Here is a 26,438-nt window from a genome sequence, read left to right as displayed (position 1 = left end):
AAAAATCTGGGGGAAAAATTACTTCTGGTAGGAAGAAATAAAAGTTTGGTTGTTTAATGATTCTACATGGAATTGTTAATTGTTAGAACCCTAGATACTGAAAATTTAAAACTTTCTGTATAGAAAAACACAGACCCTCAAGAAAACAGTACATTTAACCTGAAGCTATAGAGAAGACTTCCAAAATTAAATAATAAAACTAAGATTATAGGTGTATAGTTTAAAGAGAAGTGTGTAATATCACCTAGTAGAAAACTTAAAGTTTAAAGTTTTAAAATATAATAATAGATATAAAACTAAAATAGAAGTTTTAAAATAATAACTAGTCCTTCTTCTTCACAAGTTTAAGTAATATTTTATAATTAAACAAAAAAGTCTACATTACGAGACATAAGCAATTCATTAAGTTAAAAGTAAAAATAATTTAAGTGTCATTTCTTAATTCAATAGTTTTTCCTTAAAAAACCTTACAGAAATAAATACAAAATCATTTTATAGCTTGTGAATAAAATACCGTAAAAACTCACAGCTTATAAAACTGTAATATAAATAAAAAATAATAAACATCTAAGTCCAAACTCAAAATACCATCTCAAGAACTGTCAATCCCAACCCTATCCCAAAAACAAAAACAAAAAAAAAAAAAAAATCAACAGTTAATGTAGAAAAAGATGAGTTCAGTGCTACAGAGCACAGAGGCTCCTCTGCAAAGCTTTCCAACAAGTGGGGCATGGAAAATTCACCAGGTAAGGAAAGGAAATGTGCTCCAAATGTGGAAATGTGCTCCAAAGTGTTCCCAGAGCAGCTCCCAGCTGAGGGATGGCAGCCCCGGGACCCCGGCAGGGAGCCCACAGAAGGAATCCATCACCTCGGAGCTTCTCCACACCTCACTGAGCTCCCTACTTCACCAATTAGCTGGGAAATGGGGAGATTCTGCTGCATTTCTGCTGTAAATGTACTGCCCCAGCACCAGTTTCTATGCGGCTATAGATCTTTTTTCCCCCCTGAAAAGCCCCCAAGGTGCAGAGTCACTCAGGAGTTTGGAAAAGAGAGGGAATATTCATAAGGACCCCATTTGGTTCAGGTGTCAGTGTTAACCATTGCTTTTCCCCTAAAAGCTATTTGACATCCTAGTGTAAGTACCAGGGAGGGGACAACCTTCACTTGACTCTTCCCCAGTCACCTATTTTGGGATGTTTTCAGTTCTTAAAAAAGCAGCCCATGCATATGCTGGAGGTGATTAAAATAATCACCCAAATCAGAAAGCTGCTCTTCCTTCCATGGCAAAGTGTTTCCAAACCCACTGCAGCACACAACAGGCACGGAGATATTTTTGGTTTAGATGCAGTTCCACTCTCAGGAGGTTTAGTGAGAAAAGTCCATGCATTATTTATCTTGCCAAGGACTTCATAAACATTATCAGACAGCACATATAAAGGAAAAGTTTTCAGTGTAGTTACACAACTTCAATATTATTTCACAAAATGTATGTGTTTCAGCTGTGATTGCAACTATTGCACCCTCCCAATTTTGTAATCCATCAGCCTTCCAGTTTCCAAACCAAAAAAACACTTTTAAAATGGAATTAATATAATCAACAAATAAATACATATGCAAGGCTGGAGCACAATACAGCAGTAAAACATTCAATTCAATAAAGAGCACAATAAAATTAATTTCCTTGGGCCAAAGTTTTAAGGAATGAATAAGGAATTTGGGAGGCCAGCCTGCCAGGTCCTGGCTGTCTGGGAGAGCAGGTCAGCCGTGGGCAGGGCAGGGTGACAGATGGTGCTGTCCCCTGGCTGCACTGATGCTGTGTAAACCCAGTTTCTGGTGTCTCTGCTGGAGATCTACCCTGAGCTGAGGGGAAGCAAGAGGTGCACGAGCATCTTGGAATCCAAGGGTGTGACCCCAGGAAAAGGCAGCCAGCACCAGCTCGCCATTCCCACAAATAATGCCTTATCTGCTCCCAGCTGGTCCCAACAAAACCCTGAAGTGCAATCCCCTCAAGTCTCATCAGATCACAGCCTATGCTCTGAAATGGTTGAAAGGAGCAATAAATGATTTCTCCTGGTCGTATCTCTGCCCACATAATGGCCCAGCACCTGGGAGAGCTGATTTAATTGGTTTTGTCCATCTGGCAGCTGAAGCACTCAGCGCAAGGACCACATTTCTTGCAGCTTTGCATGGCTTTTACACACACACAGGGAGGGAAAGACGAGGAAATGGGGTTTGTAACCTGCAAAGACACTCAGGAGCCCAGCTTTGCCAGCCCCACCAGACCTGCTGGAACCTCAAAATGCCTCTGAACAGCACTTGCAGTAAAGACTCCCAAGAAAACCCAGGGTGGAAATCTACACCTGCTTTAGCCTCCTCATGGCCCAAGGATTAAATGTGAGCTGTGGGTGGGCTGTTGCTGATGATGGCCACCTCATGAAACCTTAGTGATGACATTACTGACATGGCACCTCCCAGTAAATTGAGATAACCAGCCCCGTGGTCACTCCTTCCAGCAGGAGCACACAAACCTGCACCAAATTCTGCCCTGATGGAAGTTCTTAAATAGACAACAACATCTGTATTGATCTGAAGAGAACAGCTGGGAAATGGGACACCAGGTCACCCCACAGTGGCTCAGAACAGAAATCCTCTGTCCTCCTGCAGCTGCCCGGGGACTTTCTGAGCCAGATCTGCTCTTTAATGCCAACAGGTCTTTCCTCCATAAATTTAAGTATCTTTTTCTTTTAATTAATTGCTTCCCTGCTCATCCTCACTGCACATAAAACTGCTCCTTCTCCAGTTCATTTTTGGACTGGGTTAACTGGGCAGCAGCTCTGAGCACTGAGCCACTACAGCAGCTCCCGTGACAGACAAGTTTAGGTCACTAGTCACAATCTTTTCCTGAGTGGAAACTAATCCATATTTATACATTCATCTCCTTTAATCCTTCTTCCAGCTCTACTGTGGCACAACCTCTCTTTCAGGGGAAAATCTGGGTTTAATGGAGTGTACTCAAGGTGTGTGTACCACATCCTGCAGCACAAATTGCTTGTGGAGATGTTGTGCAGGCTTCTGAGAAGCCCACAAGTATTTAATTAGCAAGTTTCTAGGGTATTTAGAGTGGAATTAAAAGTACCCTGCTGAAATTTTAGACTGTATTCCTTCACTGCACTATAAAGTGTACTTTGCATGATTCCTGTACAAGTCACCATAAAATAAGGGTCTGGCTTTACATATGCATATTTACAGATGTAAGAGCAGCCTAATCCCCCCACTATGTCTGGTTTATCCCCTTCACCTGAAGGCTTGGCCACACACCATTCCTTTTTTAACCAATGGAAACACAGGAATTATTCCAGCACGAGGAGGTAATGCCGTAGCAGAGGAATGCCATGACCTACAAACACACAGTGACCATCATCCTCCCTGCTGGTCAGAAACCAACCCATATCTGAGCTTTGCAGACACATCTGAAAGCACAGCCTGTTACAAATTCAACTGTTGTCTGAGGCTTTTGCCATTCTTCATTTCCTTGAGATGCTGCATCTCCTAAACGAGTTTAGCACATTTCTGGCTGAAACTAGTTCTATATTAATTGAGATTTTCAACAGCCATTAGCATTTCAGCTCATAGGTCAAGCATAAAGCAGAAAGCAAAGGACAGCAGCAGGTGGGGTGGGTGATGGGGATGAGGCTGTGGCAGCCAGGCACAAAGAGAAGGGAAAGAAAAGAAAGGAAAGCAGGCTGCAGTTTGTGCTCAGATGAGACTGCCAATGACAGCCTCTGCCAACAGAGGTGATGCAAATTCTCTGAAATTTCAACACGAATTTGCAACGGTGCCTGCTTCTTTTTTACTCTCATCCTGCCTCTTTCAAAACACATAATAATGGGAAAATAATGAGCTTTCTCCTGTTAATATGAACAAACATGAGTTCTAGTAAAGCAACGTCTCCTTGAAGCAGCCCTGCCTCACCTGGAAAGGCTCTCCTGGAACCCAGCACATGCCACAGCCAGTCTGAGCCATTCCAGCTCCTTCTTGGAGCACAGCCTTGGCACACACAGAGCCAGGAGAGCTCCACTGACTGGGAAACGTGGGCAGGGACGTGCCAGGCAGAGCTCTGGCAGGCCTGGGGCTAATGAGATTGTTCAGTCAGCAGAAAGCTCAGAGAGAACAGCACAAAACACACTCCAAAGGCACAGCCAAGGGCTCCCGGGGATTCTGCCATGGGAGGAACCCTGCACCCTCTCAGGTGGTAACAGAGGGGGAAAATTTACACACCCAGCCCCTGATGGGCTCCAGTCCAGGCACAGGAGCCATCCCAGTGCCAGGAAAATCACCTGACAATGGCAGAAACCACTGCAGGGCACCGAGGGCTCCACTTGGTGATTCTCACAGGTGGGTTTGTGTGTGCTGGAGAGCTCCCTGTGCTGGTAACGAGGTGACATGAACAGGGGGAAAAGGGATTTAATTGCAAATAAATTACCTCTATAAACAGCAGAAAACAGCCATTATACCCACTCAATCCATTAAGGATCATCTTTGCCTGCTGCATCCCAGGCAGGTGAACTCACTCAGATGTACAACACTGGCAATACTGTCAGATATCAAAACCCCTTAATCTGAGCTCCCTGCTTCATCTGTGTCAGGAAAAATGCACACTCACAGAGCTTTTCTGCCTCGGGGACTCAGGAGATGCTCAGTGGATTCCCAAGACCTCGAGAGAAAAATCCTGGAGGGCTTCACACAAAAAATCTTAAACCCCAAGAAAAACTGACCACAAAAGTGCAGCAAATCTCCTCTCTCAGTTTTACCCCGCATCGCAGCACAATGGCAGTGAAAGTCACTGGGACACGGCGTGTTCCTAATTTAAATTGCAGCCAGTGACTCGTGACCAGGGAGAGCTTCACAGCAGGCAGGCTCTACTCTCTGCCTGCCTCTGATTCTCCTCCTTCTGTGTAATAACAGAGATCAGCTCTTTCAGCTCCCTAGAGGATCTCCCCACACTTGCTTTTCCTGATAAGTCAAGGCCATTAAGCTTCCAACATTTTCTACATTGCCAGAGATACAAGGGATTACTTAGGGGGAAAAAATCGAATTAAATGTAGTGATTTCACACAGACACTGCATGGGAGCGTTTAAGGGTACAAGTGAAACACCATCCACATCACTTTGAAATCCTCATGTGCCTGTGTGGACAGCCAGCAGCATCTCTCAGTTTGGGAATCTTGGTCTGATTCTACCAGGATCCAGTGGGACTCACAGTCTGCCAAGGCAGTAGCACCACAGGAATTGATTTATGGCAATAATTGTAGGATTTGGCCCAGTTTGTGCATTAGGAATCTGAGTAGCTGAGCAAACAGGATGGCATTAGATATTAATGGAAAATTCATCCTGATTCTGCACTTCCTACTTACTCTGTTTTCACCTGGAATCTCCAACAATTTCCTTTTTCCATGAAGAACTTCACAGCTCAACAAAACCCCCAATAAGGCTAATTATAAACAAACATTCACCAGCCCACCCACCAGGGGGAACACTCTTGGTTCACCTGCATTTTTAGGAGCTCGTCTTTAGAGACTCATGAGGAAGATGGGACAAATTTTTCTCAGGATCTCCAGAGAGGAAAGAGCTCAGAATCATACCAGGAGTACCTGAGATATTCTCCTAAGCAGCATAATTCTGCCATTTATGTGGTCATCATTTTGTTCCTACAGCTTCTGTTATTGGAAATGTTTCTTGGCAAAGCTTTCAGGGAAATCAAGTTGTTGATAAGGTGAGGATTATTTCTGAGCACAGCAGCAATTTTCTGCACTTGCTCTGGTAGTTTTACCATTGTAAGGGAAAAGCATCATTCAAAACACTCCAAACCCCAATGATTTTCTAGCTGCAACAGTTGCTTTTCTCCACTAATACCTTTTTTTTATCCAAGGCACTAAATCAAAACATCCATCAACCACACTGAAGACAGCTGGATGACAATATATTGAATATATCTACTGTAGCTGTGAAAGAAAGGGAAGAGGCTCTGTAATTCTGCTTCTCTCTCCTCGGGATCCACATTCATCATCCCTTTCAGCACTGGCAGGGTGCAGAGAAGCAGCTGTCAGTGACTGCAGTGCCTTCAGGTGATCACAGGAGCTGTTTCCTCGGGCACACCACAAGCCCTGCGTGTATTTTAAGGCACAGTTGATCTTTAGAGGTACAATTTGACTCCAGCTAGGTGGCTGAGCAGGAAACAATGAGGAAACAACACAGGCAGCAAAACACACTCTTCAAACAGCCTAAAAGCCTTGGAAAACCAAGATTGCTTGGAAAAATATGATTTACCGGTTCACTCAGTACCCAGGGGAAAATGTTTTGAAGGAAACTGAGCAAAACTAAATCTATTCCCTCACCTCCTGAGGGGTTGGTAAAGTATCTCCCAAGGCCACACAAGAGGGTTTAGAAACAACCCAGAGGAAATGCCCACTAACTGGAGGGCAATTTAGGTACCTGCTTTTCCTTCACTTTTGGTTTTTGCTTTCCATGGGAACAGCAAAATCCACTCACCTAAACCCCACCACTGAATATGAAATCTTTGTTTCAAAAGCTGGAGCTGCTGCTGGTTCCCCGTGATGTGACTTTCTGAACACTGAGCACAAACCCGCCATTATCATCCCCCACTTTTGGAAAAAACTCCACTCCACCTTGCTGGAAATTAAAGTGAATGAAATCAAATTATAAATACAGCAAGCAAATATCAGGAGTGGAGAGTTCTGCCGGAACAACTAAAATTTGCTGAAATTATGTAAAACTGCAAGGGGAAGCTTCAAGTTAAATGTTAAACAGGCAGTGCCAGGATTTCACTGCCCATTCTGTCCACAACACCAAGTTCTTCAGAACAAGGGTGGCTTTTGCCCCCCAGCAGAAGTGTTGCTCTAATCAATGATTTGCAAAGTGGGAGAAGTGCTTTTCATGCCACATGCATGAAAACTGTGTTACAGACTTCGTCCAGAGCTTCTACAGATGAGAACTGTGTTACAGACTTCATCCAGAGCTTCTAGAGCATCACAGACATTGCTCTGCCATCTACTTAAAAAAAATAAAGAAGAAATTGTCTATAAATTGTCAAATTGTTTATATCTCATTTGTGTCACATCATGGATAAACTTAATGTCCTCTAATCGTTATCTCACAAAAACTAATTATGTTCCTTATAGAGGCTGAGCAGAAAGTGGCTACACCCCCTAAAAATATCACAGAGAGGAGTCAGTTATGCACAAAGCCTTCCATACTCTGCACTTCTGCTCCTTCACACTTTCCTGTTGCCCTGATTTTTAAAAGTGTTAAGTTTTCTTTTATAGTTTTTTTAAAAGTTTTATAGTTCTCATAAAACTTCTTTAACCTTCTGATCATGTTTACATATTTGGAAGTCAGAGCTCCCACACAATTTCATGTGTAAATAGAACAGTTTACATATTTCTCTGTGGGTGGAGAGAAATGATTGACTGATCTTTGGACCAGTGTGGTTGGAGAGGTGGTAATTCCATCCTCCAATCCATGGTCACCTTTAGAATTCTATGAATACAGATGTTTGAATAAAACTGGGTCTTTTTCACTTTTGAACTTCCCAAGCTTCTGTGTGCTCATTTTGTGTCCAATAGCAACACTTCCCTGCAGCCCTGAGCCTGGAAATGCCCCCAGAGCATGGCAGAGACTGCTGGATTTACTCCTCATGGATCTGAGCATTTCAAAGAGCTCTGCTGGCACAGACCATGCATGGACACCTCACAGTCCTTTCTCCTGCCCAGCCCAACTGGTTGGTGAAAGAACATTTCTTATGGAGCTGAACTGCAGCCGGGAGCCTGTGGGATGCTCTGAGGTGCTCCCTAAAAGATGGGATTGTGTTATTATAAATAACATTTCACGTTCAATAAAAGGCATGAAGCCTTTAGAAGTCCAGGACGCAACGTGGCAGATGCAGAAGGTGCAAAGGGGTCTGGTATGAAATGCAGAACACTCCCCACATCTGGGGCAGCTCCCTGGCACGAGGGCACAAGACAGGTTTTTCTAAGAAGTTGGAAAACCTTTGAGTTTCAAGACTGAAATGTATTAATTGCTATGAATTTATGAGGTAAAAAATTATCTGGACAAGTCATGCATGTATAAATCCAGAATCTAAGATAATGATGCTTCCTTCTTTACTCCTTATTCCAAGATAATCTCGTGTAGTTTATGCCCTGAACCTCTCCTTTAGCTCCCTGAAGCTAGAAAAGAGCTGATTCTGTACCTACCAAACTCTGATTTATTCTACATGGCAGAAAAGCCTTCCTCATGAGACCCTGTACACCTCAAATACAGGCAGCAGGTGATGCATTGGCTTTCTTGACATTCTCTTCTGTAAAACTCCCAGAGCTTGAAGCATCCTGTTTTTCCAGACAGGCAGAGAAGGAGCTCATGGCCACTGAAGACACCAAAATGCAGAAATGAAACCCACTTCTGCAATTACAGCACAAGCCCTTGGAGCTTTCCCCTCCACTCTCCATTTCCTCCCTTTATTTAGCTGAAGTTATTTAGAGGACAGATCTCTGTTTAAGCAGCTGCTGCCACAACTAGTTGGCCCAAGCAGCTTTTTTAATTAAATATTTGCTGCTGTGAGAGTTTTCTCTCCCCTCCCTGCTCTCCTTGTGGACAACATTTGCTCTTGCAAAGATAAGAGGAATCAGCCTCCGCCTTCGCCTGCGAGGCCTCCTGCACTCCAAGCCCCTGCAATGGTGTGAAATCCCCACAAAAATTCATTTTTGTGATAGGCATCGCGACATTTTCCTATCAAGGACAACCATCAGCAATGAGGAAAAGAAATAAAGCTTGCTGGGATTTAATAATGATTATTAAACTATGTCATTTACATAATTAGACCTTAGTACTAACTATGGCATATCTCTTTTATGGCATGGTAAATTGGCAGAGTACTTCATAAAGAGATTTTTGGGGGTTTTTCCCTTCTCTCCCACCAATTACAGAGGAGTAGATCAGGTAAATGATATCACAACCCATACTAAGCAGGTTTACATAGAGGCAGGGAATAGAGGTGAGTTTCATGACGTGAATGAGAGAATTCTTGAGAAATACAGATTTCAAACAGGTTTCTTACACATTTGTTGCTCACAGAATTTCTTCCTAGTCAGCAGCCAGGTCCAGCAATGCCTCTGGGATGTTCTATGGTATTTTCCAAGCAGGATCAGGGAAGCATTGGGTTTGCTCTGCCATAGGTGTGCACAGAATTGTTCCCTCTGTTCCTCCCAGCAGGTAACCCTGGGAACAGCATTAAAGGCACTGGCTTGACCCAATGCCAGCAGAGGCTTGACTTGCTTGGGGAAAAGCTCCAACTGATGTTTCATACAGCAGAGGTGCCTTGAGTCATTTTTACCTGGTTCAGGTGTGACTGAGATTCTCACCTATTTCCATACTGGAAACAGCAGAGCCAAGTCAGTGTGAAAAAAACCCAAGCACAACTCTTCATTAGAGCCTGTTTGACACTGGAGGTAAAAAAGGGAAGCAAAAGCTTTTTGCTTTTTGAGCAAAGCTGTTTCAACACTTGGTACAGACACTCGGGGTCCCCCACCATGCAGAAATGAGGAAGCAGCAAGGGATGAGCTCCCTGTGAGGGTGGGGAGGGGCTGGGATGGAATTCCCCGAGCAGCTGTGGCTGCTCCTGGATCGCTGGCAGTGCCCAAGGCCAGGCTGGACAGGGCTTGGAGCAGCCTGGGACAGTGGAAGGTGTCCCTGCCATGGCAGGGGTGGATGAGCTTTTAAGTCCCTTCCAAGTCAAAACCACTCCACGATTCCACGAGGCTGAAGGGATAAAAGTGCTGAGCAGCAGCAGCACAGAGGAGCACAGGATTTGGAGTGTGAAATGGAGAGGGAGAGAGGAAGGTTTCAGGAAAAAGGAGGCAGCAGGAGGAGCACACAGGGAAATGAGAGCAACACCAAAGGAGGCTGATGCAGCAACACCAAGCTGGGGTGTAAACGAGGCTGGGAGCAGCTGCTGCTCCACGTCTGTGAGCGAGGAACACATCCTGGGAGAGGGATGGATCTGGCAAAATCTGGGAACACAGCTGGGCAGGGATCAGTGCTGAGCAGAGACAGGCAGCACAGGGACTTGGGAGAAATTGTGAGGCTGAAACAGAAACTCACTGGGGAAGAAATGAAAGAGAGTCTGAGTCAATCCCTGAGCAGGGAACTGGGGAGCCTGTGATGGCAGTGGCAGTCTGGGGGGATCAGAGAGCAAAGCAGCAAATTCTGCATTTGAGAGTATTTCAAACCTGCCTGAACTCCCCAGGCTGGAGTCACAGAGGGAATTTATTTCAAAAAGAAAAACCAGTGTCATATCACCAAGCAATTTTAAATATATATATATATAAATAAGATTCACTAAGGCAGACAAGACTGTACAAACTGTTCAGTACCTGGGCACAGGAGGACTCAGTCCTTACTTACTCCAGTCTACACCAGGGTGTATCCTCTGAGGACAGCACAGATGTTCCTGACTGACATCAGCTTCACAGGCAAAGAATTAAAAATCTCATCTTCTGTTTCCATGGGAAACCTGTCAAATTCCACTCATGCACCACAACATCTCGCTGCCTTTCCAGGAACAGAAGCAAATGGTGAAGAAAAACAGGGCTGGGGCCACTCTCTGTTACCTGTGTCAGGAAGATCTTTCTTGGGGGGTTTATTAATATGATTTATATGTTTATAAACATCACCAAAGAACTGCAATGCTTGCTGAGAGGAGCAGGAAACAGCAGTATCCCCATTCCCTCTGCTTCCCTCAGATCCATTCAGCACAGACCAAGGTCACTGGCACTCTCCTGGGCACCAGGCAGGTAAATCCAAGCTGACAACACACAGAGATCTTACAGATCGGTGCAGGAATCAGGGAGGCCTGAGAGTTTTTCTAAAATGTCCCTTACATTATGGAGCAGCCAGAAACTTAAAAATTAAAGACTGAAGTCTCCAGGGTGGGCTTCCACCCCCAGGAGACCTCTCCAAAATCCAAGCACTGTCAGGCTGAACTCACTAAAGCAAAGACAAACAAGATTCCTCCTTTGGAGGTAATGCCTTCAGCAGCTCCTAATCCAGGTGCACATGAAGTTTCTGTTTCCTAATTGTGTCTGCTTTTCATTTGTAATAACAGCATTTCTAATTTTGCAACTTTGGCTTTATTACAGTGAAAGTTGTTTCCATTCTCAACGTGGCTAATGTTTAAACGGGCTCCCAGAAGCTTGTTGGGCACAAAGGATACCACTTTCGCACTCAGAAAAATCAGTGTTTTCAACAAATACTTTAAGCTTCTACAATCCAGGACAAGTTTGGGCATCGCAAGCGTCTGGGAGTGGCTCTCACCTGCTGCAAAATCAGCTCCAGGGCTGCTGAAAGGAATCTGCAGGTGAGGAGGAGCCATCCCAGGAACTCAATGTTGTCTCTAGCACCACCTCTCCCTATCCAAAGGGACAATCCAGGACTCCATAGAACATCCAGACTGGCGCAAAGTGTGGCTCATCTGTTCGACCTGGTGGAGAAGCATTGGCAGGGGCTGCCCAGGGAGGTTTGGAGTGCCCATCCCCGGAGGTGTCACCTGGAGGTGGCACTCAGTGCTCTGGGGACAGGGTGGGGATGGGGCACAGCTGGGACTCGGTGATCCTGGAGGGCTTTTCCAAGCTCAGCAATCCTGTGACTGCTGTGTAGATGGAAATGGTGTTGCAGAACATGTCCCAGAGCCTCACCTAGCACCTGCTGCTGACCCCTACACCCCAAAATATTCAGCTCAAACACATACCTGCCCTCTGGGGCTGACCTGTGTTGTTGAAAAGCCCCTGAGCAGCAATTCAACCACGAGTAGTGAGAGGGTGGCCTTAATTTCACTGGAAATCTGGCACCTCGTCTGCCCCAGCTCCTCAGGGATCACAGGCTGAAGTGTCACCTGCAGGGAGGAATGACACCAACCTGACCCCAAAGCCACCCCAGCTCCCCTGCAGGTGACAGAGCCAGGATCCCACATATCACCCACTCCAACAGCTCTGCCTGGGAACGTTTCACTAATCCTGAAGCACAAAAAGGCTTCAAATATCTGTCAGTCAGGCTGCTCCCCGCTGGCCTCCCCGCAGCCCTCGCAGCCTTGCTGGGAGGATTGTTATTGAGATCACCAGCACTGCCAACGTGCTGAGGAAAATTAAACCCCAGCCGTGGAAACAATAGCTATTACAAAGTGTGTAACCAGCAGGAGGTGGGATGAATGGTTGTAATTCCAAGGCGTATAAAGCTTTTTAAAAATGTCTTTAATCTCATCCATACTTCTTTAATATTTTGCTGCCTAATAGTGGCGTTTTATAGCCAGGGCATAATTTCAGCGAGGTACAAACTTGTGGAGCATAATGTCAAGCTATGTGGTAGAGTCAAGTAAACATTTGTAGTAATTATATGCCCAGGAGATTTCATCACCTTGCAGAATTAACAAGCAGCTCAGTAAATTACATATCACTCCATCTGCATTTGCTGCATCTCCAGCAAAGAGCTCAGCTCCATCTCCAGCAACCCTGACACGACGTGTCAGAGCACAGTGCAAACCTGTCAGCCTGTGATTGTGCACTCCCATCAGCCACCACCTCACCTCACAAAGCTCCTTTTCAAAGGTTTGCAGCACAATTCTCCTTCCAGAGAAAACACAGCCCTATCCATAAAAAGAGGCAGTTTGCTCACACCTTGTGATTCACGCTAGAATTTGTTTCCACTTTGGCTTTGCCATGGAGCAATGTTCAAAGGGATGAGCTCGAGGTAGTGGAGATCAGCCCTAATGCCAAATGGGTGTCTGGGAACACTGAAATGCTCCAAGGCTCAGGAGAGGCTGGCTGCCTGTGGAGCAGCCTGCCAAGCCAGCAGCAGCCAGGTTCTCAGTGCACACATATGTTCCGAAAGCTCTGCACAAAGCTCATTAAGCACCCTGACAATCATCCTGATCGAGCAGAAGCCAACAAGCTACTGCCTCTCCTGTTGGAAACTCAAGGAATGAGAATGGCTATGAAGATTTCCAAGGCAGAAAATGCAGATTGCTTTTAAATGTCTCTTCCTGGGCTCCCCCAGCCATGCCAGGGTTACCAGGCAGAGCGATTACAAACAAGCTCCTCGATTAGGAATTTGAGCACAGCAATAAATTGCCCAAGCAGCTGCTGCACTCTGGCTCAGAGATGAGTGCCCTTTAGCGTTTGCTAAAGTGATTTCCTACAAAATCCCTGCCATTTGTCAGGCCACTACCTGGAAGGTGGAATACACTTACAGCACTAGCAGATTCATCACCAGCTAATTCTGTTCTCTGAACAGCACAAAGCAAACAGGAGACAATGCTCAGCCATCAACTTCCTTCATGTCTCACATCAGTTTTAAAGACAGTGGTTGCCTCCTTCAACAGAGAATCACAGAAGGGTTTGGGTTGGGAGGGACCTTAAAATCCATCCAGTTCCACCCCCTGCCATGGGCAGGGAGACCTTCCAGTGTCCCAGGCTGCTCCAAGCCCTGTCCAACCTTGGACGCTTCCAGGGATCCAGGGGCAGCCACAGCTGCTCTGGGCACCCTGCGCCAGGACCTCCCTAGGAAGAATTTTTTTCTAATGTCCCATCCAAACCTACTCTCCTTCAGTCTGAAGTCATTTCCTCCTGTCCTGTCCCTGCAGGCCCTTGCAGAAGTCCCTCTCCAGCTCTCTTGGAGCCCATTTAGGCACTGAAAGGCACAGTCAGGTCATCCCAAAGCCTTCTCCAGGCTGAGCAATCCCAATTCTCTCAGCCTTTCCTCCCAGCAGAGCTGCTCCATCCCTCACATCCAGCACACCTGAACCTCACAGCCCTGGGGCTTCACGTGGGAGATGCTGCTCCCCTCCAACCCTGCAGGGATGAGCTGAGCCCAGCCTTGGCTTTGCACCATCTGACCTCTAAAGGGACAGGAGCTAAAAGACAGGGACACAGCCAGGGATGTGAACAAGCTGTAACAAAACTGAGCTCCTTTCTGACACAGCAGTTTATCTGTTCATTTATTTCATCTCCCTGGCAAATTTAATCCTGCTTCTAACTTTTCTGGTTGCAGGAGCGATGTGCTGGAACCACATCTCTGAGCACAGTCAACGTTAGCACTCGAGCATTGTTTTCTTTCCCTAAGTGACTAATTTATATTGTGCGTTCTCTAATACCACAGCCATCTGCCAAAAGGTGTTCAAACCATCCACATTGCAACAGACTCTATTAATATGTATTAAAAATCACATTACAGTTGACATAAGCTATTTCTGTACATGCATATGAAAAATACGACTATTATGTTTAAAACTTTCAACTAATCATGCATCACTGGTTTTCTCCCTCTGAGTTTATAATTTAAATCTTTAAATGTTTCATAGCAGCCTCATCAAGCCAAGATTTCTGATGGCTGTGGAGCTGAGACAGCCCATTAGAGTAACAACAAGAAAAGGAAAAAAGAAAACAAATATGAGCCTGGCTCTGGAGAGGGGAAAAGAGAAATTATTTATAGATGGCAATAAAGTAATAATAATTAAGAAATAATGTGCATCTGCTTCCTTCATTGTTTCCTATGACACTGGTCACAGTGCAGGGATGGGGTGTGACATAAATCTGTCCAGAAGGACATGGATGGCCAGCAGACAGAGCAGCTGTGACAGATGACATGCCCAGAACAGACAATCAGAGGTGACTTTGTACAAGCCAGCACAGGACCAGTCCTGCTAAAAGCTGTCTGAACATCAGACCCCATCCAGCTCCCCAGTCCAGCTCTGCCTTCTGTAGAGCGCAAGAAACATTCCCTAATTTCTATTTCACTCACAATTTCAGGCCTATCACTCAGCACAGCCCATTGAAAACCTTGGGACTCAGCAGGCGGAAAGCTCTGAGCAGCTGAAGCCCAGAGCAGGGGCACAAAGTCCCCAATCCCTGCAGGACAACTCCTCCAGGCATCTGACATGATGGGGACCAACATTTCCAGGGATTTGGATGCTCTGCTCACATTAAATACCACCAGTAATCTGTGAGCCCGATCTCCAGGGGTAATTTGAAAATCCCAGAGTGGGTTTTGGGTTTTCTTTTTGTGGTTTGTGTATTTCCCTTCAAGAACTTAAGAGGCAGATCCTCCTCTGGAAGCATTTATTAGACTTGCTGAGCTTTTTCCCACCTGAATTACCTTTTGTGAATGTTGATCACTGTCATTACATGGTTCATTGTCTGTCAAACACTCACCTCCATTACCACACATCCCCCCAGCCAAAGAAACAAATTAAAGCAAAATTAAAACAAGATTAAAACAGGTCAGGAGAGAAAGCAAGGAACACAAAACTGGGCGCCATTTCATAAAGATTTTTCCCTAGAGATTCAGATCCCTTCCCCCTTTGCCACAGTCTTAATTTCCAAACTATTTCAACCACCTTTTCCTATAAATGTCTTCCAGAACAACTCTCCAAGAAGGGTGTAGTGCTCCTATCCGTGAGGTGGATAAAAACCTCTGGATTCTCTCCTGAGTCCAAATTTTGATCCCAACCCTTCTTTCAGAGTCACTGAATAAAGCACCAACTACTGGAATCCAAAGTAATCCAAATAAATTATTGCATTTAGAGTTGAAAGGTGAACTGGGAAAGGGGACGAGGACAACAGAAACATGTTTTTCTAAGGAGCTGGAAAACCTTTGAGTTTCAAGACTGAAATGTATTAATTGCTATGAATTTATGAGGTTAAAATTATCTGAAAAAGTCATGCATGTATGAATTAAGAATCTAAGATGAAGATGCTTCCTTCTTTACTCATTATTCCAAAATAATCTCTTGTAGTTTTCGCTCTGCTTCCCTTGGTGACCTGGTACCTATTCAATTTTCCAAAGTTGTTCATTGCCCTTAGCAAAAAATCCAGTCCAGTGAGGAATTCTAACACCTTCATTCAGGTTTGATGAATAAAACACATACCAAAATTCCAATCCCCCAGTTTTTTAGCAGTGTTAGTTGAAGCAATTTACAGAACGGAAATCCTGCAAGGAAACAAATTTCAAATGAACGTGTGCTGAAGAACCTTTGGAGAAACAGCTGCAATGACCAAGAGTAATCACTCTGTAAATTCATCTTTCAACTGTTCCCTTCCTACACCTGAAGGAGCAATTTTGTGCAGGTTTGCTTTTCTTTCCCTCCAGATTTCAGGTGTCACAGCCAGCCTGGCTCACCCTGACACAAACAGCCAGAGCAGCTGCAAGAATTTTCCATGCACTGCCATGGCTCAGCACCAGTGCCACCTGGGACTGGCCCAGCAGGGCTGGACACCCCAAAAATGCTGGGGTCACAGCCGAGAAAAGGCTCTGCTGCTGCCCTGTCACCTGAAGCAGCAACATAAAAGCAACATCCTCTGAATACTAAATAAAAACAACTAAAAAACCCCCAAACAAACAACAATAATAGCAAAACTCCACCAAAAGAAAAAAAAAAAAAAAAACACCGAAACAAAATAAACAACAAACCAACAGACAAAAAAATCCACCAAAAGCAAATCCCAACTCCTTTCAAATGTATTTCACTGCAGATATTGATGCTCTTTTCCCTGAATGCATGCAGAAATTGAGATAACACATTGGAAATGCATTCTGAACCACAAAACATCAGCTGATGTTCAAGTGGGTTTCAGATTCATTGTGCTAAGGAGCAGACTTGAATTTCTCCCCAGCATCTCTCCAGACAGACAGGTGATACTGTGATTCATTTTCATCTATCAGAATAATGTTTAAATATTAAAAACACTCCTTGCCAAGTTCATTTCAATTATTAACACTTGATTATCTATTAATTGATTGTATTATTTTTTCATCAAGTGCAGGAGTTTGTCCCCAGGATTGGTGCTATTCCAGCTTCTCCCTCCACCCTGAATTCACCCATGCCCTGCTCCTGGTTGTAAACACAACACTCAGGGGTAAGAAATCAGATTTTTTGTCAGAAGTCTGGATTTTGTTGAAGTTTTTTTTTTTTTTTAATATGAAATGAAACTATCAAAATATCTTTCATTCTATCACTTGTTCAACCTCTATGTTTTTTTTTTTTTACTACTCACGGCCAAACTCCAGCTCACCAGAGAAGAGCAATCACCTCCCCAGGTGTCTGCTGCACTGCAGGCCTGCCTTTGCACAAACCTAACAGTTCGCTTTCAAATCAAACTTTAAATTAAATCATTTTGCAAAATATTTAATCACACAGAAAGCAGAGTGTGCAGTTTCTTTCAGGGGAGATCATGTCTCTGATGAAGAATTCTCTTTAACCTGCCTGTGAGGAACTTTGGACTTGAAAATGCCCAGACCCATAGGATGTAGCTTCCATGACAATAATCTATAATAACAAGCCAACAAACACAATACTGATAAATAATGGTTATACTTCATAAATAAAATAAACTTTTACACCTTTTCCCCATCTTAAAAAAACCAATTTTCAACACTGATTTTCAAATTGCTGCTGATTTCCCTCAGCAGAAGTAAGGCCATCCCCTCAGGGAGTTACACAACTGGTAATTGTGGTATCTTGGCATGAACTGTGCTCTGAGGAAGGGTAAAACACCAAAATTTCACCCACAGTTATAGAGAGTGTGCTCCTGTTCTGGGGAAACTGCCACAGAAATACCCATGGCATTCAAGTGCCCTGTTCCTGGAAAATATTTGGCATTAAAGGACAGTGGGCAGTCAACATTTGAACACACTCACTTAGAAACAAATGGGATTATTTGCAATAGCATGTGGGGCAGCACAAGGGGGATGGATTCAAACCGAGAAAGAGCAGGGCTAGATTAGATATTAGGAAAATATTCTTTACTCAGATGGTGGGCAGCCCTGAGGTTGCCCAGAGCAGCTGGGGCTGCCCCTGGGTCCCTGGCAGTGCCCAAGGCCAGGCTGGACACTGGGGCTGGGAGCAGCCTGGGACAGGGGGAGGTGTCCCTGCCATGGCAGGGGTAGAAACAGATGAACTTTAGGTTCCTCACAACCCAAATAATTCTGTGATTCTGTGAGCACATGACAGCACAAAAATATTACATCTGAAGGGGGAAATTCAGGATAGCAAGTTGCATGAAAGCTGATTTGGGATTATAAAGGAGCAAGACAACAATCCAGACACACAACAGGGCTCTGAAGGTGAAAGAGAGGATATAAATAGCTCTAAGAAACAAAATGCAAAGCCATCCCTGTCACCTTGGCTGCTGTTTTATCATGGACTTGACATCCCCTCCCTGCTCCCGCCTGCCACCCCAAATCTCCTGGCACCCTCAGTGCCCAGGGCCTCTCTTTTCCCTCCTAACACAAAGACAATGAGGCTGGAGAGGGGCTGGGAACACAAACCCTGTGAGGAACAACTGAGGGAGCTGGGGGTGCTCAGCCTGGAGAAAAGGAGACTCAGGGGTGACCTCAGCACTCTCCACAGCTCCTGAAAGGTGGCTGTGGCCAGCTGGGGCTGGGCTCTTTCTCCAGGAACTGACAGAACCAGAGCACACAGCCTCAAGCTGCACCAAGGGAAATTTAGGCTGGATATTAGGAAAAGGTTTTTTACAGAAAGGGTGATGAAGTTCTGGAGTGGCTGCCCGGGGAGGTGGTGCAGTCACCATCCCTGGGTGTGTTTAACAAAGCCTGGATGTGGCACTGGGTGCCAGGGTTTAGCTGAGGTGTTGGGGCTGGCTTGGACTCAATGATCTTGAAGGTCTCTTCCAACCTAGTCAAAAAACCCCCAAAAAACCCAAACAAAAAACAACAACAAAACCCCAACAACAACAACAACAAAAACCCCCACATTTCTCAATATTCCATGAATTTTAAACACAGGCCAGGTTGCACAGGGCTTGGAGCACCCTGGGACAGTGGAAGGCATCCCTGCCATGGCACTGGACGGGATTTAATGTCCCTTCCAACCCAAGCCACGCCACGGTTCTGTGACACTGAAACAAACAGTGACAGACAAGCGGCCTGGCTCTAGGGAGGAGTGAGCCCGGAGCCAAAGCTCAGCCAGGAGTCAGGCAGTGCTCAGGATGCATCCCAGACCCCATCCACCAGCAGGGACAGCCCCAGGAGCTGCTGAGCCGTGGAAGGAGCCACAAGCAAAGTCCCAGTGCCCTTCACACTCAGCAGCTAAAAGGGTACAAGTGGAGAGCAGGGAGAAGAGTTTTTGAGCTCCAGCACATCAAAGGCTTAGTGACATTGAAGTAATAAGAAATAATTAATATTTAACTCCCAGCTCATATTAAAAAACCTATTAATGTTTTATTTTGTCATCCATAATGAAACAAGAAATTGGGCCAGTGGTTCTTAATGATATCTGTGGTGCATGAGGAAAATTGCTGGGCCAAAAGCAAGGCAGGAGTGGGGAGCTGAGGGCCATGGCAGACTGGGCTTGGGCTCCGGCAGCCTCAGCCACAAACCAGCACTTCTCTGCACTCTGGGGAAATTTGGGAAGGCGGAACAGGAGCTCAGGGCAGGATGATGTGGATTACAAATCTCAAATCTGACCCTGTCACTGCAGCCCTTCCCTCTCCCAAATCACTGTGGTGTCTTTAATTAAGGAGATGGCTTTGGAAATTCTCAGAAATTCAAATTCCAGCTTTGACAGACTTTACATCTGATCTTACTGAACCTTTCTGTGTCATGATGCTCCTTCTCCCAGCTGTTGGACACCTGCTCGTGTTCATACCATTCTCAGGATGGGACCTGTGTGCAATGAATGTTATCCCTGGAATTCTCATGGATACACAGGTCTATTCTAATAACAGTACATTAAACCATAGCCTTAAAGTACTATTTAAGCCTCACTTTGAGTTGCATTTTTCCCAGATTTGCCAGGAAATTCAGGATTTTAATAACAAACAAAAGGACGCTTGAATCAACCTTGTCAACCAATCAGTTGTTAACCAGGTCACAGCTGTGTCACGGAGGTGTAAAAGACTTGACAGCACCTGTGATCCTGTAAAAATGATTAATTTAACTGTGCAAATAAGATGAGTAAGTGCCCAGGGTATTCAGCAAGGTGAAATCAATGAACTCTACACTTTGAAGACCTGAGCAGGGCACACGTGCTCTTCACTCAGCTCCCAGCCTCCACGGGCTGCCCAGTGCAGCTGAAGTGACACCAGGAGCCAGGAGGACACCAGTGACAATCACTGCCACTGGGGCTCCTCACACTCTGCTGCTCCCAGGGGTCTGGGGGAGGACCCACAGAGGAGTTCCAGCCACAGCTCCAGCCTGGAGGGACAGACAGGGGCGACAGAGCTCATGCAATAAAACAGCTGAGATAAAATCTAGGGTTGTCCCTCCTGCAGCAGTCAGTGACAATGACACAACACAGGGCTCTCCCAGTGATCCCTTCCTCCTGCAAGAGGTCTAACAGACAGGATAAAGTCACACTGGTATCACGCATCCTCCTCTCAATGCAGCGTCCCCTCCCCTCCAATTCCTCACCCAGAGAGTCAAAACCCTCCCTATTCCTCATTCCTTTGGTGCTTTTCCCTCTCTCATTGCAGGGCCCAGACAACATCATCCATCCATCATCCATCCATCCCTCCATCATCATCCCTCCATCATCCATCCATCCCTCCATCCATCCACATCCCTCTATCCATCCATCCATCCCTCCATCATCCATCCATCCATTATCCATCCATCATCATCATCCATCCATCCCTCCATCTATCCATCATTCATCCATCCATCATCATCATCCAGCCATCCATCATCCATCCATCCATTATCCATCCATCATCATCCATCCATCCATCCCTCCATCATCCATCCATCCGTCATCCATCCATCATCATCATCCATCCATCCCTCCATCTATCCATCATTCATCCATCCATCATCATCATCCAGCCATCCATCATCCATCCATCCATTATCCATCCATTATCATCCATCCATCCATCCCTCCATCATCCATCCATCCGTCATCCATCCATCATCATCATCCATCCATCCCTCCATCCATCATCATCCATCCATCCACATCCCTCCATCCATCCACATCCCTCCATCCATCATTCATCCATCCATCATTCATCCATCCATCCATCCCTCCATCATCATCCTTCCATCATCCATCCATCCCTCCATCATCCATCCGTCCGTCATCCATCCATCCGTCATCATCCATCCATCATCCATCCATTCATCATCCACCATCCATCCATCCCTCCATCATCCACCATCCATCCCTCCATCCATCCATCCATCCATCCCTCCATCCATCATTCATCCATCATCATCATCCAGCCATCCATCATCCATCCATCATCCATCCATCCATTATCCATCCATCATCATCATCCATCCATCCATCCATCCATCATTCATCCATCCATCCATCCATCATCATCATCCATCCATCCATCCATCATTCATCCATCATCATCATCCAGCCATCCATCATCCATCCATCATCCATCCATCCATTATCCATCCATCATCATCATCCATCCATCCCTCCATCCATCATTCATCCATCCTTCCACATCCCTCCATCCATCCCTCCATCATCCATCCATCCATCCCTCCATCCATCCCTCCATCCATCCCTCCCTGCAGCAGTGTGGATAACCAAGCCTTGGGTACGTCTGAGTTTCAGAGAACATTTCTACCAGCCGAGGTTTCACTTTCCCTGCTGGAGCTCCATCATTTTCTACATCCAGGCCCAAGCAGAGCAGAGCTGCTTTGTATGTCCTGTTCCTCACCTGAGCATTTAGCCACAGGAGCCTCTGGAGAGCACATTACCAAAGATTAGGGACTAATTTGACCAAGGACTTCCCTGGAGAGCAGCAGTGCTCCAGCACAGGAGACACAACTGCTGCTTATCCCAAGTGTCAGGGATGAGTAGGGAAAAGGTTAAATCATCCTGCTTTAGGTTCTCTCCAGTTGAAACCGGCCACTAATCCCTAATAATTTAATTTATTTGTATTAATGGACCAGGGAGTCAATATTTGTGTTAGCCTATTGCACAAAATAATTTGAAATATTTCTTCTAAATCTGGTTCTATTTAATTTCTTAATGCTGAAGCACCTTTGTTTCATGAGATACCAGGAGCCTAATTAATATTCCATGCTTATTGGGCTCAGCCTCACAATAATCAGTTCCTAAACCCAGCTTCCACAGGACTCTGCTTGGAGTATTTAATCTTTTGGTATCTGCAGTGCAGCTCTGATTTGCAATGAATTTACCTCAAGCTGATTTCTTTCTATCCTCATAACTGAACCCTTCTTGTTAATTAAAAAAGAAAAATCAGTGTATTCTTTTCTCTGCAGTTGGGGTGTTTATTTCCTCTTCTCCTTCTCACGTCCTTCCTCTGCACTTTTTGCCTGCAAGGCACAAAGTACTGAGTGATTTCCAGACACTGAGTTCCTGAATTTAATCTAAATTAAGCCCCACATCCAATTGGATAACAAATCCTTGCAATGGAAGTATTCACACTTGGCAAATACTGCATGATTGTAATTACAAAGCTAAAAATCATAACATGAAACTGTTGATTAATGCTTCAAAGCAGATTTCCCAGCATTCTGTACATGGAATCCATCTGATTCATCCTATATGGGATTGCTCTGTTTGGCCTCAGGCTAAAAAAAATCAAATTTTTCAAACTATTTCTTCCCACTATAAATGTTTCTGCTGGGAAATTTGCTTGTTTTTTCTTTTCTTTTCTTTTCTTTTCTTTTTTCTTTTCTTTTCTTTTCTTTTCTTTTCCTTTCTTTTCTTTTTCTTTCCTTCTTTCTTTCTTTCTTTCTCATTTAAAGGTCTTTGAAGTCAAGCCATACAGCCAATAAACACATTTTGAGTTCATTATGTTCTGGGAACACCAAGGTGGTTTTTACTGCAGCAGACATCATCCCTGAGTGGGAATTGTGACTTTGGGAAGTTGAGTTGCTAAATTTCAAAGGGTTCTCCTATAGGAAGGATCAACAAACAGCCAATTTTTTTTTTTTTTTCCTAGCTGAAAACAGCCTTTTCACCTGCTAGTGAGGAAGAAAATTACAGCTGGAAATTCACCATTCCTACTCCCAAACACTCTGAGAAAGCTGGCTAAACCAAAGACACATTCAGATTTGTTTCCAAGTCTAAGACAGAATAAAATTACCTTTCTGGAGCTGCAGGATCATCCTTCCTACCTTCCCTCCTGGGAAAGAGCTGGATTCCCATGGCCTCCTTTTCCAGGAATCAGCTCTGAGCATGAAGCTGAGCTTTCCACCCTGCCAGAGCAAATCTGGGCAGCCTCAGCCCATCCAAAATGCTGCTCCTGGGAGGGGTTTGGGACCCTGCACTGCTGATAATTAACATCCCCTCGGAGCTGGAGCATCCCTGCTGACTTCCCCACCACGAGATGCAGAATTTTGATATTAAACAGCCACAGTGGGGGGAAAAATAGGGAGGGGATGGGAGGAAAAAAAGTAAAAAGACTGTTAAATTCTTGAATTTTGGTGCCTGAAGGGGATCAAACCCAGTCTGAAAATATCAGTTTGGACCGTTATGGACAGGGCTCTCAGAGCTCAGTGTCAGCTCAGACAGACGAGCTGAATATTCACAAATTCCCCACCCACCACTCAGAAATGACTTTTCTTTAGCCCAGCAACCAGCAGCTCTGCTGGCAAACTGTGGGGGAAAATAAGATCCCACCTAAGCAGAGCTTTTCCTGTACTTATTCTATGGATTCTGGGCAGAGTGTGCAGTGAGGGGGTGAGGAACCCATGGTTTCAGTCACTGCTTCCATCAAATTTCATTTTTTTGCAGCTGAAAAAGCCTGCACAAGGAGAATTAAAGCTTCTTTTATGGAAGCAGGAGTGGAAAAAATCCTAATCATCCCAATGCTCACGGAAAGTAAGGTGAGTTCTATTAGAAAAGTCAAATCCATAGGCACTAAAATTCCCACCTCAGTGGTATTTGCCAGGCCTTCCACAGGTAGATGGGGAAAAAATTCATTGATCTAATGCACAAACTTATTGTCATTAATATGAAAATGTAAACATGCCAATGTGGGGCATTCTGGAGCTTTATCCTCCTGATATTCCTGTGGAGAATATTTATCCTGTTATTCCTCCGGAGAAACGTCAGCAGAGGACTGAGCAGAAAGGAAAGCTGGAGGACTAATTAAACCACATTTAAACCATGAGAACATGCAAAACTGAGTATTTTCCAGGCTCATTAAAATAAACCTTAATTACAGAACCCAGATTTATCTATGTCATCCAATGTCACAATACTTCAAGGCAGGTGATGAGGAGAAAAAGGCAAAAATCTCCAACAACTGCATCCAGCAGCAGAGCAGTATCTGCATTATTCATCACCAGTCGTGCAGTGACAGATCCAAAATAATTAGTATTATTCACATTAACTTATGCAATTCCCCTGCCTAAAGAGAAGCCATAAAGAAATGTAAAGTAATTATAAAGCAGAGATGCTCTGGATGAGCTTGGAAGTTCTGGTGGAGCAAAGCTTGGAGGGAGGAGGAAGAACAAAACTTGGAGTGGCAAAAATGCAGTTGTCAAAGGAGAAAAGTAAATTAATTGAAAATTCTGGTGTGTACCTCACAGATTGGGAAACCTGCGACTTTGCAGCAAAAAGGAAAAAAAAGAAAGGAGAACAAAAAGAAAGGGGAAAAAAAAGAAAGAGGGACAAAAAAGAAGTAAAAAGGAGAAAAAACAACACTGGACAAGAAACAGTAAAGAAACAAAAAAATCAACAAGATATAAAAAAGAATATAGAAAATATTTTAAAAATATATATCTTATGTTCTTTTAGTCTGAGCTTTCATGACAAAAAGCTGGGACAGAGTTCTATTAAATGTGGCACAGAATCCTGGAATGGTTTGGGTTAGAAGGAATCTTAAATCCCATCCAGTGCCACCCCTGGCATGGCAGGGACACCTTTCATTATATCCCAGGCTGCTCCAAGCCCCAGTGTCCAACCTGGCCTTGGGCACTGCCAGGGATCCAGGGGCAGCCCCAGCTGCTCCGGGCACCCTGTGCCAGGGCTGCCCACCCTCCCAGGGAACAATTCTTGCCCAATATCCCATCAACCCTCTTCCCTTTCAGTCTGAAGCATTTCCCCTTGTCCTATCACTGTTTTTTCCTGATGAAAATCAGAAACTTCTATCCCTACAAGGATCTCTGTCTGAAAAAATAATTGATGTTTGCTTTCTGTCCATATAGAGCCAAATGTAAAATCACCACTAAAGTAATATCAAAGTTAGCAAGAGATTCCAGCAGAGTTTGACTCTCACCTCCAGAAGGAATTGCAGGAAACTGCAGCACAGTTTGGGTAAATCTTCAGAGTCTGGAAGGGCACTGCCTCGATGTGCAGCTGTCCCCATTTATTACAAAGACAGAAAGAAGCTGCTTTCCCTCAGAAGGAGCCAAAAAGAAAAGAAAAAAACTCTGCCAGGGAAAAAAACCTGGCACATCCCAGAGCAGCCAAATCTGGAGCTCATTAGCCCGGACTCTGCACAACCCTGGGGACTGCACCTCCTCGTGCCAGCTGGGAATGTTCAACCTTCCAAATGGCTGTGGTAGGACACTCTGAAAATCCAAGCAGTGCTGCAGAGAATCTGAGTTTCAGCCCAGGAAGTTTTCTGCCAGGTCCACACAAAGCACCTGAATCTGAGTTTTTCAAAGCTCAAATGCATCAGAAACACACTCAGCAAAGGAAACCCGGTGCATCTGGTCAGCAAACACGTGGCTAAAAATCTCATTCCTCTCTGAGCCAGAGGACAGAAAAGGTAAAAGGAATGGTTCCAGTAAAGGTTGTTGTAGAACTGTTTTAAGAAGCAGAAAGTGGCAGGCACTTGAGAATAAACTCAGGTGTCTCAGCTCTGCCCGTCAGCTCTGAGAGGACACCAGGCACAGCTGAGAGACTGACAAAGCAGGGTTTGTTAAGAGATAGAAGAAAAACATTCACAACAGCAACAACAAAACCCACAAGACATCTGGGCTAAGACTGGAATTCGGAAATCCTGCCTTTGTAGACAAAAATCCTGACCTTACACTGAGATGTGCAATAACCAAGGCTCTGAGTACACAACTGCAAAGAGACCAAGAGAAGGTGGGGGGACGGGAAAAACCAAAAAACACCAATTCAGTCTTGTGGGGACATGTCACAAGCATCTCCCCAAGGTGCTCTGACACCACCTCAACTCCCAAAGCCTGCCCTGCACACCCTGAACCAGACAGTATCTCACATCTGCCCCTTTCTGGTGCCACCAGTCATCAACCAGCCGTGAGACCCCCAAACCAGCTCAGGAATTCCAGACCTTCCTGGGTTAGCCTCTGTGCTTCTCCTCCTCCTCCTCACTGCTCTGGATGGCTCTCTTGACCCCTCATGCTCCTTCTGGGTTGATGCCTCCTCCTTTCCTCCAAGATTTCCA

At 44.9% G+C, this 26,438-nt stretch overlaps 1 protein-coding gene across 8 annotated transcripts in view; it reads right to left on the bottom strand.

The window, feature by feature from the left end:
• CHL1 (cell adhesion molecule L1 like) overlaps positions 1-26,438 on the bottom strand; it is a 134,576-nt gene that overhangs the window by 58,613 nt on the left and 49,525 nt on the right. The window contains exon 1 of one of the 8 annotated variants that reach the window (XM_068202319.1): positions 25,299-25,320. The exons of the other annotated variants lie outside the window; for them this stretch is intronic. The gene's annotated coding sequence lies outside the window, so the exon portion shown is untranslated. Of the gene's footprint in view, positions 1-25,298; positions 25,321-26,438 lie in introns of those variants that run through there. 8 annotated transcript variants of the gene reach the window in all.

The sequence above is a fragment of the Anomalospiza imberbis genome, chromosome 11 (genome assembly GCF_031753505.1).
Source record: "Anomalospiza imberbis isolate Cuckoo-Finch-1a 21T00152 chromosome 11, ASM3175350v1, whole genome shotgun sequence".
Taxonomy (NCBI): Eukaryota; Metazoa; Chordata; class Aves; order Passeriformes; family Viduidae; genus Anomalospiza; species Anomalospiza imberbis.
Note: the sequence above shows the minus strand (reverse complement) of the source record. Positions and strands in the feature narration are given on the sequence as shown.